General features: G+C 52.5%; 1 protein-coding gene across 2 annotated transcripts in view; it reads right to left on the reverse strand.

Moving 5' to 3' along the window:
• The window catches only part of CPT1A (carnitine palmitoyltransferase 1A), a 74,334-nt gene extending 66,167 nt beyond the window's left edge, over positions 1 to 8,167 (reverse strand). Inside the window, exon 1 of one of the 2 annotated variants that reach the window (XM_029059811.2) lies at positions 7,981 to 8,167. The gene's annotated coding sequence lies outside the window, so the exon portion shown is untranslated. Of the gene's footprint in view, positions 1 to 6,636; positions 6,815 to 7,980 lie in introns of those variants that run through there. The other variant, XM_029059812.2, reaches the window with a different exon arrangement.
• Positions 8,168 to 13,055: the final 4,888 nt, after the last annotated feature.

The following is a 13,055-nucleotide window of genomic DNA, read 5'->3' on the forward strand; positions in this document are numbered from 1 at the left end:
CATGGCTTCTGCCAAAATGACTGATATAATAATTGCAGTATTCGTTAAGCGCTTACTATGTGCCAAGTACTATTAACCGCCAGGGTAGATAAAGATCATCAGATTGGACACAGTCCCTGTCCCACACTGGGCGCAAAGTCCAAGTAGAAGGGAAAACAGGTATTTAGGACCCATTTTACAGATGAGGCAACTGAGGTGCAGAGAAGTTAAAAGACTTGCCCAAGGTTACACAGCAACCTTGAACAACCTGGAGAAGCAACCTTGGCCTAGTGGGTAGAGCACAGGCCTGGGAGTCAGAGGACCTGATCTGCCCTTTCCCCCATCCAAAATACCACTTCAGTACAATCACTCATCCTACCCCGACTGGATTATTGCAGCCGCATCTTTTCTGATCTCCCAACCTCCTACCTCTCCCCACTTCAGTCCACATTTCTCTCTGCTTCCCGGATTATCTTTCTACAGAAACGTCTGGGCATGTCACCCCTCCTCAAAATTCTCCAGGGGTTGCCTATCCACCTCCGTAGCACGCAAAAACCCCTCGCTCTTGGCTTCAAAGCTGTCCATCCCCTTGCCTCCTCCTACCTTACCTCCCTTCTGTCCTTCTCCAGCCCAGCCCGCACACTCCACTCCTCTGGTGCCGCTAACCTTCTCACTGGGGCTCAGTCTCGCCCGTCCCGTCATCGACGCCTGGCCCCTGTCCTTCCTCTGGCCTGGAATGTCCTCCCTCCTCAGGTCTGCCGAACAATCACACTCCCCCCTTCAAAGCCCTACTGAAGGCTCACCTCCTCCAAGAAGCCTTCCCAGAAAAAGCCCCCATTTTCCTCAGCTCCCCCTCCTCTCCCCATCGCTCCGACTCGCTCCCTATGCTCTACCCCCCTCTCTCTGCCCTACAGCACTTGTGTATATATGTACATATCTAAAATTCTATTTATTTTTATTAATGCCTGTTAACTTGTTTTGATGTATATATCTATAATTCTACTTATTTATATTGATACTTTTGATACCTGTTTACTTGTTTTGATGTCTGTCTCCCCACTTCTAGACTGTAAGCCCATTGTGGGCAGGGATCGTCAATCTTTATTGCTGAATTGTACTTGACACATAGGAAGCGCGTAACAAATACCATTAAAAAAAAAACCAACAGGCAAGTGGTAAAGCTGAGATTAGAACCCAGGTTCTCTGACTCCCAGGCCCAGATTCTTTCCGCTAGGCCTCACTGCTTCCTGCTGAGACCAACACAAAGCAAGATATCAAGATCTCTCTCTCTGTCACTGTCCCTCTCCCTCTTTCTCTCCAGAGTGAGATACACTGAACTAAACCGATGTGGCTGTCAGCTGTTTGGGCGGATCTGTCCAGAACTCCCTGGGGACGCCTCTGGAGGCCGGTCAGTTCTGACCACATTCATCTGGTCCGGGAAAGGAACTTGGACCTGGACCGGCCATTTCTTCTGGCCTTTCCTGAAGCTGGACCCCTGAGAGGTTTCGACCCCTCCCCTCGCCCCCGCTCCCGAGGGCAGACCCATCAATGGGCTCCAAAGCCCATCCCCGACACAGTGGGAAGGTGGGCTTGGCTCCTGGACCGGACATCCGGGAACGGGACGTGTCTTCACCATCCCACCGCGCATGGCGACAACCGCCTCCATCCCTGACTTCCCAGCACGGCCAGCAGAACCCTGACTTCCCGCCGGCAGCACCGCAAACTGCCCCTTTCATCTAAAACCCTCTCGACACACCCCAAAACCGCAGGGCTAGTCCCAGGTCTGGAAATCGATCGGGGACAAAACAACACCAGGTGCCGGCGTGGGGAGGTAGGACCGGCCAAATGTGACAGAGAAGGACCTGGCCACAGGGGCGGGGCCCGCTGGCCTCCTGCTGCCAACCACACCACCATACACTCCCCTAATTTCTGGTGGAGGGTCTCTGTACACCCCCTGTGATTCGCAGATTGCTGGCGGAGGGGGGTCTCGGCACATGACCCAAGACCCCTGGATTTCTGGTACAGGAGAGTCTCTACTCCTGCCCCCTGACACACTCAGATTTCTGGTGGAGGAAGGTTTCCACACACCCTCTGAAGCCCCCGGATTTCTGGGGGAAAAGGATGTCCGCACACCCCCGAAACCCTTGGATTTCTGGGGGAAAGAGGTCTCCACACACCCCTGTTACCTCTAGACTGTGAGCCCTTTGTGGGTAGAGATTGTCTCTCTTTATTGCTGTATTGTGCTTCCCTAGAGCTTAGTACAGTACTCGGCACACAGTAAGCGCTCAATAAATGCAACTGAATGAATGAATGACCCTCAGATTTCTGGTGGAATAGTTGTGACACTTGTAATTCACCACAAGAAGCCACAGGCTAGTGCCCTATTTTCCAGTGTGCCTGTTAGAGCTGTGCAATTGGTGACCTGATTCTGATGCGGGGCCTGAAAATGTATCACAAAGGGATTTTTTTAAATGTATCCGTTAAGCGTCTTCTACGTTTTCAGCACTGTTCTAAGTTCTAGGGTACACAGGTTAATCAGGTCAGACACAGTCCCTGTCCCAGATGGGGCTCACAGTCTAAGTAGGAGGGGGAGCGTGGTTTAGTGGAAAGAACACGGGCTTGGGAGTCAGAGGTCATGGGTTCTAATCCCGGCTCCACCACTTGTCAGCTGTGTGACTTTAGGCAAATCGCTTCATTTCGCTGTGCCTCAGTTCCCTCATCTGTAAAATGGGGATGAAGACTGTGAGCCCCATGAGGGACAAGCTGATGACCTTGTATCTACCCCAGGGCTTAGAGCAGTGCTTGACACATAGTAAACGCTTAACTACCATCATCATCATTATTATTATTATTTGAGAAAAACAAGGCACAGAGAAGTTAAGTGACTTGACCAAAGTCACAAAGCCAAGTGGCGGAGCTGGGATTAGAACCTAGGTCCTGACTCCCAGTCCTGGGTTTTTTCCATAAGCCCGATGTGCTCCTTTCCTAATTGGGCCTTCGGGATTGGGAGTTCTTAAGAAATCACAGCCACAGCAGACTTTAGCCTTTTGCTCAGAGGAGCAGCATTTTACTACCAGGGATTTCTGCGCTGCCACAGTGGCCTCCTGCTCCCCCATTTTGACTCCATGAGTTCTCAAATTTACACCCGGGAGCAAGTACAAGGCCCGGGCCGGGGTAAGTGCTTAATCAATGCTAGGGCAGAATAATATTGTGGCCGATAATAATAATAAAGATGACAACAGCTATTATAATAATAAACATCAGCAGCAACAGGCCTTCAAAACCTAATTTCCTTAGGATCCGCCCACAATGCCGACATTCAGTCAGTAGTATTTTTTGAGTGCTTACTATGTGCAGAGCACTGTACTAAGCGCTTGGAATGTACAAGACGGCAACAGAATGTAAGGGAAGGTTCCATTCGTTAAGTTTTAATGACCGTTTTCCAGGCTTTTTAGAAGCCCAGAATGCCGGGCCACAGGGACCACTCGCTATTCCGGCCAGAAGGTAGGGAGCACCTAGGCAGCCCTCGCCGGCACGCTCATGCCCCCTCCAGAGAAGCAGGGTGGCTCAGTGAAAGGAGCCCGGGCTTGGGAGTCATAGGTCATGGGTTCGAATCCCGTCTCTGCCACTTGTCGGCTGTGTGACTGTGGGCAAGTCACTTCACTTCTCTGTGCCTCAGTGACCTCATCTGTCAAATGGGGTTTAATAATAATAATAATGTTGGTATTTGTTAAGCGCTTACTAGGTGCAGAGCACTGTTCTAAGCGCTGGGGGAGATACAGGGTCATCAGGTTGTCCCACGTGAGGCTCACTGTCTTCATCCCCATTTTACAGATGGGGGAACTGGGATTAAGTGTGAACCTCCCGCGGGACGACCTGATGACCCTCGATCTCCCCCAGCGCTTAGAAGAGTGCTCTGCACCTAGTAAGTGCTTAACAAATACCAAGGTCTTTAGAGAAGCAGCGTGGCTCAGTGGAAAGAGCATGGGCTTTGGAGTCAGAGGTCATGAGTGACCATGAGTGGTCATGAGGTCATGTCAGCTGTGTGACGGTGGGCAAGTCACTTCACTTCTCTGTGCCTGTTACCTCATCTGTAAAATGGGGATTAAGACTGTGAGCCCCACATGGGACAACCTGATTCCCCTGTCTACCCCAGCGCTTAGAAGACTGCCCTGCACCTAGTAAGCGCTTAACAAATCCCAAGGCTTTTATTTTATTCTTCCCAGGGGGCAGGGCTGCGCGCGCCGCGCCGCCGAGTCATCGTCAGGGCCCCTTCCGCCGGGCGCGAGGCCCCGCCCACCCCTCCCCCCCCCGTCCGGGTCACATGACGACCCGAGAAAACTGGGTGAAAGGTGAGCCGCCGGCGGCGCGCGCACGCCGTTTCTATACTGGAGGCTACGGATCCTGTTTCGCTGCCTCATTACTAACTGAAGGAAACGGCACTGGCTTCCTGGCGAGCCGGGGGAGGGGAGAGGGTTTGCGTGCGCCCACCCACTCCCACCCATCACACATACCACCCTCTCTTTCTCTCTAGGGGAAAAAAATGTGCCTTCATCCACACACACTGGGGGGGAAATGTGTGTGAGCGCGCGCACACACGCCTACAGGAAAAATGGGTGTGCGCGCCCACAGCCCCGGTCAACGAGGGCGAGGCAAACTGAAAATAAAAGTGCGCTTTTCTTAAGGAAAAACGTCGGCCAGGTCTCGCCAGGCCCCAAGCGCCGTCCTCCTGGACGGCGGAAAAGCGGAGGCCCCGCGGGGGTCCTTCCACCTCCTCCTCCCCCTCCCCGGGCTGCGGCGGGAGACCCTGCTGCTGCTGTTCTAGTAATGATACTACTTGTCATTGTCTGCCACTTGTCTGCTGGGTGACATTGGCCAAGTCACTTCAATTCTCTGAGCCTCAGTGACCTCATCTGCAAAATGGGGATTAAGACTGTGAGCCCTACGCGTTGCAGGGACTGTGTCCAACCCGATTTTCTTGTAGCCACCCCCGGGGCTTAGTACAGTATCTGGCGCACATAGTGAGCGCTTTAATACCACAATTATTAAGATCTTACCGTCTGCCGCTGTGAATTCTCTCCCAGGATTTTAGTGCATTCATTCATTCATATTTATTGAGCGCTTACTCTGTGCAGAGCACTGTACTAAACGCTTGGAATGGACAATTCGGCAACAGAGAGAGAGACAATCCCTGCCCCAACAACGGGCTCACAGCGGGCTCTAAACGGGGGAGAGAGACAACAAACCAAGTAGTACTGTGCTCTGCACACACAGAACGCGCTTCAAAAATACTTTTACCGAGCACTGTACGAAGCGCTGGGAAACATCCACAGGTTTGCATTAGAACCGGTCCTTTGACCCTCAACAGGGGGGCGGGGCCACAACCTAAGAATGAGGAATCGAAGGGGGGATAGGGGTCTAAGCCCTTGGACAAGGCATCGTTTGCCGGGCTGCCGATTCCTCATCTGTAAGTGGGGATGAAATATCTGTTCTCTCCCTTGGACTGTGAGCACCAGTGTTCGACCCATAGTACAAACCCCACTAGTTCTGTATCTAGCCCAGAGCTTTGTCTACAGTAAGCGCCGAGTCTCTGCCATCATTACTGTCAGACACTCCAAAGAGCTGGGCAGCTACTCCTCCTTCGGCCTAGGGGCCCCCGGGGGTCTGAGCTTCACCTCCCCTCAGCTAAGCCCCCTTCCGCTCCCTCTTCCCCTCCCCTCAGCACTGTGCTCATTTGCATATATTTTAGTTAACCTATTTATTTTGTTAATGAGGTGTACATCCCCTTGATTCTCTTTATCGTGATTATGTTGTCTTGTTTTTGTCCGTCTGTCTCCCCCGATTATACTGTAAGACCGTCATTGGTCAGGGATGGTGTCTATCTGTTGCTGAATTGTGTATTCCAAGCGCTGGGTACAGTGCTCTTCATATAGTAAGCGCTCAATAAATACTATTAATGAATGAATGAAAAAAGGGACTGGAGCCAAGGTTTCTCTCTTGCCCAGTTCTGGAGGGGGAGTGGGGTCCTCCTCCCACACCCTAAACGGAAGAAGGGGGAATGAGGGGAGTAGCAGTGACTGTATTTATTAAGCGCCTACCAAGTACCATGCATTGAACTAGGGTATGGGAGAGCACGTAGCGCGTTCTACACAGAGTAAGGACTCGCTTGATAAACATCACTGACGGAGTGAGAAACAATGAAAGGCTCCCTGACCTCAAGGAGCTTATACTTGGAAGGCAAAATGGACTAAATGCACTTTTCATTGCGTGGAAACGACCAAAACATGGACAAGGGAAATCAGAAGGAAGGCAAGTCCCAAAACCTAAGAGAATTGCCAGGAAATAATGAAGCCAAGAAGGAACTGGGAATTGGATTCTGACACCCTGAGAACTTGCCAAATGGCCACTACTCTGACAAGGAGTCTGACAAGCACGGATGGGGCAAGATAAGGCCGGCCCTTTTGCTGCGGAACAGCCCGGGGGGGAAAGCTTCAGAAAGGGACACCCTACTCCGTGCCGGCCAAGAGGGAAAAAGCCTCACGGTTCAGCCACATGAATGCAGCCGGCTATGTTCAAGGAAACGCAAACTCTCGTAGATCTGGAATGACCAGAAATAAGACTCCCGTAGGAAAAAAAACAAATGGGGCAACGACGTACCACTTTCCAAAGGCTGGATGGGGAGGGAGCACTTTTCCTCTCGGCCCGGCGAATGTTCTGATGATGAATGTTTCGGGACAGAGGCGCCTTCCCTTTTCACGGCTACCCACGGTGCTTTGGAGAGAGGAGTCACGCACCTCTAGGTTTTCCGGGCACAAACCAGGAGCCCGATTGCCAAAGGCGGGCCTGGAACTCGAGATGGTAAGCTCAAATTTACCCTGAGCTTTGCTTCCATGAACATTACTTGGACTTCGAACCAATCTCGATAGTTAAAAATTAAGATGATTTGGTGGATTCCTTTGGTCAGCTTTACCACAGGATGGACCCGTGTAATGATTTACATTGCTCCAGTCCCACCCCGCTGCCAAGACAGGGGAACCCGGTTCCTCGGCCCCAAACAGTCACCAACGTGGTCAGCTCCGACCTAGCACGCTGATCTTGCCCACCGCCTTTCCGCTCAAACTGCTCTGAAGCTTTCGCAGAGTAGGTCATTCAATAGTATTTATTGAGCGCTTACTATGTGCAGAGCACTGTACTAAGCGCTTGGAATGAACAAGTCGTGCCCCCCGTGCCCCCCATACCCACGTGTTTCCACGCCTTCCTGGCTTCGACTTTTGGAAGTTTGGTGCGCTGTGGCCTCGAGGCCCAGGACGAGCCGGGGGTGTCTGATGGTGTGAGCGGGGCCCTGAGCTGTCCGGAGGGGTTTACCTCGGACCCTCCGCGGCGAGTCTAATGGGAACTTTACTCGGTTTCTCCCTCCCATTAGTCAATGGGATTTATTAAGCACGGGACTAAGCGCTCGGGAGAGTCCACTATAACAATAAAAAGGCACATTCCCTGCCCACAGAGAGCTCGGCAGTCCTATCAACAAGTTGCTGTGGCTGACTCATGGCCTGACCTTGGGCAGATCACCTCAACTTCGTAGGTCAAGTTGGGAAATGTCACCCGCTTTTGCCTTCTGGCAGAAACTGGCTGGCGCGGCGGGGGGATCTGAAGAGCCCCACAGGGCTGCAGGGGGGCTGCAGGGGAGGGGGCTCGGCGACCAGGCCGGGCCGAAGCGGGCTGGGGGGTGGGCGGGGGGAACCGGGCCTGGCGGGGAGGAGGAGGAGGAGGAGGGGCGGCGGCGGCGTCTCCCCGGCCAGACGCGGGCTGGGCTGGGCTACGTAGGCTGTTGGCCGGACGCCCCTCTCCCGGTCGGGTCCGGTCCTGCCCCGCCCCGCCCCGCCGCCCAACTTCGGGCTTAAGCGGCTCCGGCGGGAGACTGAGTCAGCGCCCTCCCGGCCTCCACCCCACGACCTCCGGCCCCGAACCCACCACCTTGACCCGCCCCCTGCCCCCGCTCACACTCTGTGTGCCACGCTCGCTCCACGCTCGCTCGGACTCTGTCGCTCTCACTCTGGATGGCAGAGTGGCTGACGCTCAGGGTGATAGCGGCAGTCAAGCAGGCAGGCAGGCAGGCAGTCAATCCCGCGCTTTCCGCCCCTTTACCTGAGGACTGGCGGGGGGCGGCGGGCGGAGCGCCGCGTCTGAGCAGCCCGGCGGGAGGTGGAGAGGCCAGCAGGGAGGGAGGCAGGGAGGGAGGCAGGGAGGGAGGAGGGCGGGGGCGGGCCGCCCGGAGAAGCCGGCTGCCACCTGATTGGCTGAGACGCAGCAGTGACGTCTGCAGGGGGCGGGGCGGGGCCGGCCTTGGGAAGGGGCGGGGCCTGGATGGGCGGGGTGGGGGCGGGGCCTGTGCGGGGGCGGGGCTCCTCCGCCTTTCATTCATTCATCCATTCAATCGTACGTAATAGTAACGATGTTGGTATTTGTTAAGTGCTTACTATGTGCGGAGCACTCTTCTTAGTGCTGGGGTAGATAGAGATTAATCAGGTTGTCCCACATGGGGCTCACAGTCTTCATCTTTATTTTACAGATGAGGTCACTGAGGCACAGAGAAGTTAAGTGACTTGCCCAAAGTAATAATAATAATAATGTTGGTATTTGTTAAGCGCTTACTATGTGCGGAGCACTGTTCTAAGGGCTGGGGTAGATACAGGGTAATCAGGTTGTCCCACATGGGGCTCACAGTCTTCATCTTTATTTTACAGATGAGGTCACTGAGGCACAGAGAAGTTAAGTGACTTGCCCAAAGTAATAATAATAATAATGTTGGTATTTGTTAAGCGCTTACTATGTACGGAGCACTGTTCTAAGGGCTGGGGTAGATACAGGGTAATCAGGTTCTCCCACATGAGGCTCACAGTCTTCATCCCTATTTTACAGGGGAGGTAACAGAGGCACAGAGAAGTTAAGTGACTTGCCCAAAGTCACATAACTGACAAGTGGCAGAGCCGGGATTCGAACCCACTACCTCTGACTCCCCAGCCCGTGCTCTTTCCACTGAGCCACGCCGAATTGAGCGCTTACTATGTGTGGAGCATGGGACTAAGCGCTTGGAATCTACAATTCGGCAACAGATAGAGACCTCCCCCGCCCAACAACGGGCTCACAGTCTAAACGGGGAGACGGACAACAAAACAAATAGTCAGGCATCGATACCATCAAGCTAAATAGAATCATAGATATATACACATCATTAATAGAGTAATAATATATACACATATGCACAAGTGCTATGGGGAGGGGAAGGGGGAAGAAGAGAAGGAGGGAGTAGGGGGAACGTGGAGGGGAGAAGGGGGGAGGGAAAGGGAGGGCTCAGTCTGGGAAGGCCTCCTGGAGGAGGTGAGCTCTCAATAGGGCTTTGAAGAGGGGAAGAGAATTAGTGTTGAAGAGGTGAGGAGGGAGGGTATTCCAGGTCCGTGGTAGGACGTGGGCCACGGGTCGACGGCGGGACAGGAGAGAACGAGGGACCGTGAGGAGGTGAGCGGTGGCAGAAGAGTGGAGTGTGCGGGCTGGGCTGGAGAAGGAGAGAAGGGAGGTGAGGTAGGAGGGGACAAGGGGATGGACATCTTTGAAATCAAGAGTGAAGAGTTTTTCTTCTCGCCCTCCTCCTCCTCACCAGTTTGGCGGGCTCCAGGGCTCCTCCGGCCGGTCCCGTCTGGTCTGGCCCCACCCCACGCGGGTCTCAAGACGGGGAGGGAGGGAGGGAACAGGAAGGGAAGAGGAGGAAGGGGAGGGGAGGGGATCCAAACACATAATCCTTTCCCGCCTTGATTACTAGGACCGCTCATCTGTGAAATGGGGATTGAGACTGTGAGCCCCACATGGGACAGGGACTGCGTCCAACCCGATTTGCTTGCATCCATCTCAGTGCTTAGTACAGCGGCTGGCACACGGTATGCATTTAACCAATACCACAATTATAATTACTACTATTACTACCAAATCAACCTCCTCGCTGACCTCCCTGTCTCCTATCTCTCCCCTCACCAGTCCATACTTCGCTCTGCTGTCCGGATCTTTTTTCTCCCCAGAAGTGCAGTACATGTTTCTGTCATCCTCAAGAACCTCCAGTTGTTGTCCATCTACCTCCACATCAAACAGAAGGTCCTTAACCTTAGGTTCCAAGCACTCAGTCACCTTGCCCCCTCCCACCTCACTCCATTACTCTTAGGCCATCTCAATTGCAACTGCAGCCCATGTCACTCCTGTAAGGTCAACCTACTCCCTTTTCCTCCATCTCGCCTATCGGGTCGCCCACTTCTCATCCTCACTCCCTCCCTGCCCTCTCTCTCAGATAATCAAGATCCCCACCTCCAAAGACTTACTAAAATCCCATCTCCTTCAACCGTCCTGCCCCAACTATGCCCTCTTTTCCCCCACTCTCTGTCCCTTCTGCCTCATCCTTGCACTTGGATCTGTACCAAGAGGAGCAGCATGGCCTAGTTGCAAGAGCACGGGCTTGGGAGTCAGAGCTAGTGGGTTCTAATCCCGGCTCTGCCACTTGTCTGCTGTGTGACCTTGGGCAAGTCACTTCACTTCTCTGGGCCTCAGTTACCTAATCTGTAAAATGGGGATGGAGACTGTGAGCCCCACATGGGACAATCTGATTACCTTGTATTTACCCCAGTCCTTAGAACGGTGCCTGGCACATAGTAAGCACTTAACAAATATCATAATTATTATTATTACCCTTTAGAAACTTGACTTTAACCCTACCTCAGCCCCACTACACTTATGTCCATAGCCATTATTTATTTTAATGCCCGTCTCCCTGTCCAAACTGTAAACTTCTGGTGCACAGCATGGTGTAGTGGATAGAGCACAGGCCTGGGAGTGAGAAGGACTTGGTTCTAATCCCAGCTCTGCCACTGGTCTGCTGTGTGACCTTGGGCAAGTCACTTCACTTCTCTGGGCCTCAATTACCTCATCTGTCAAATGGGGATTAGAACTGTGAACCCCATGTGGGACAGGGACTGTGTCCAACCCAATTTGCTGGTATCCACCCCAGTGCTTAGTACAGTGCCTGGCACACAGTAAGTACTTAAATACCATAATTATTATTATTATGTCTACCAACTTTGTTATATTGTACTCTCCCAAGAGCTTAATATGGAGCTCTGCACAGAGAAAGCACTCAATAAATGCTATTAATTGGTTGATTGAAAGGAGGGAGGGAGGAGGAAAAGGGAAGGCATGGAAAGGGGGAGGGGAGGAGTCTAAGGCTCCCTCATCCCCATGCAGTTCCAACACCTCAGCAAGGAATCAGTAGAATCAGTGCACAGTATCGATCAACCATATTTATTGAGAACTTACTGTGTAAAGGACATAGTAACAAGCACTTGGGAGAGTACAATGTAACCTGTTCCCTGCCCACAATGAGAGTACAGTCTAGAGGGGAAGACAGACACTAATATAAATCAATAAATTACGGATATGGACATCAGTGCTGTGGGGCTGAGGGGTGTGTGTGAATACAGGGTGCAAATCCTAGTCCAAGAGCAACAAAGAAGGGCGTTAGAAAAGAGGAAATGACCACGTAGTTGGGGAAAGCCTCTTGGAGGAGATGTGCTTTTATTAGGGTTTTGAAGGTGGGGAGGGTAATCGTCTGTTGGAAAAGAAGAGGGAGGGCCTTCTGGGTAATGGTAACGAACACCCACTACCTGCTCTCCTGCCCATCCCTCTCCCTGTCACCAGCTTTCCTAGATGCTGTTCTGAGACCTCTTCCCTACCTCTGCCTCCACTACCTCCAGCCCAAGGCGTTCAAGACAGGCTCTCTCTGCCAGCTCTTGCCCCACAGAACTGTGCCTTGCCATCTTCTCTAGATCTGCCTCTCCCTCAAATCTGCCAACCAAGACCCTCCCCATCTTCAAAAACCTCCTGAACCCCTCCTTCTCCAGGAGACCTTCCCCGATTAATTCTCAACACCCCAAGTTGTGCCACTCAACAGCCACTGTTAGCATCTCTGCATTTACCCCCATCCCCAGCACTTACTGTGAGCCCATTACTGGGCAGGAATTTTCTCTATCTGTTGCCGAAATGTACATTCTAAGCGCTTAGTACAGTGCTCTGCACGCAGTAAGCGCTCGATAAATACGACTGACTGAATTTACATTCAGTGATTTTATTCATTACCCTATTTATTTTGTTAATGAGATGTACATCACCTTGATTCTATTTATTGCTACTGTTTTAATGAGATGTTCATCCCCTTGACTCTATTTATTGCTATTGTTTTTGTCTGTCTCCCCCGATTAGACTATAAGCCCATCAATGGGCAGGGACTGTATCTGTTGCCGATTTGTACATTCCAAGCACTTAGTACAGTGCTCTGCACATAGTAAGCGCTCAATAAATACTATTGAATGAATTAATTTTATTCACTCTGACATTCATACTACCTGTTCTCTCAGTGCTCTTCCTCCTACTCCCCCTCGTTGTTAATAACACGTGTCTCTTCATCGGACTGTAAGCTCCTCGAAGGCAGGGACCTTGCTTGTGTCTTGCTGTGATGTGCCTTCCCAAGTGTTTAGTCCAGGGCCTAGGACTCAGGCCAATAAATCCCACTGATCAACTATGTGGCCTGGGCTGGAAAAGTCTGAAATGCTGTCGGTCTGTCTGGCCATCAGTTGCTCTGTCCGTCTGTCGACCTGTCTGCCTGTCCATCTGTCAGTCACTTGGTCCGTCCGTTCGTCGATGGGTATGTCGGGCAGTCTGTCAGTGTGTGTGTGTATGTGCCTGTCATAGAGACATGCTGGCATCAAGGCTCCCAGAGCTGCGTGGCTTCCAAAGAAAGTCTCCAGGCCCGCAGCAGGGCACCATCTCACAGATGTTGGCCGGGGTCCAGGCCGACCGGCTCTGATCATGGCATTTTTTCTACCAGAGATTTTGCTCCAAAACTCCACTTTGCTCATAATAGTTCCCTTCTAGCCGTCTTGGGCTTCCCATCTCTGCCGCTCCCGGCCCTTCCCCCACCCCCACCCCAGCCGCTCCGGCCCCTGCCACTCCCTCCCCTGCCATCCATCCCGTTCCTTCCTGGC

This window comes from Ornithorhynchus anatinus, chromosome 3 (assembly GCF_004115215.2).
Source record: "Ornithorhynchus anatinus isolate Pmale09 chromosome 3, mOrnAna1.pri.v4, whole genome shotgun sequence".
NCBI lineage: Eukaryota > Metazoa > Chordata > Mammalia > Monotremata > Ornithorhynchidae > Ornithorhynchus > Ornithorhynchus anatinus.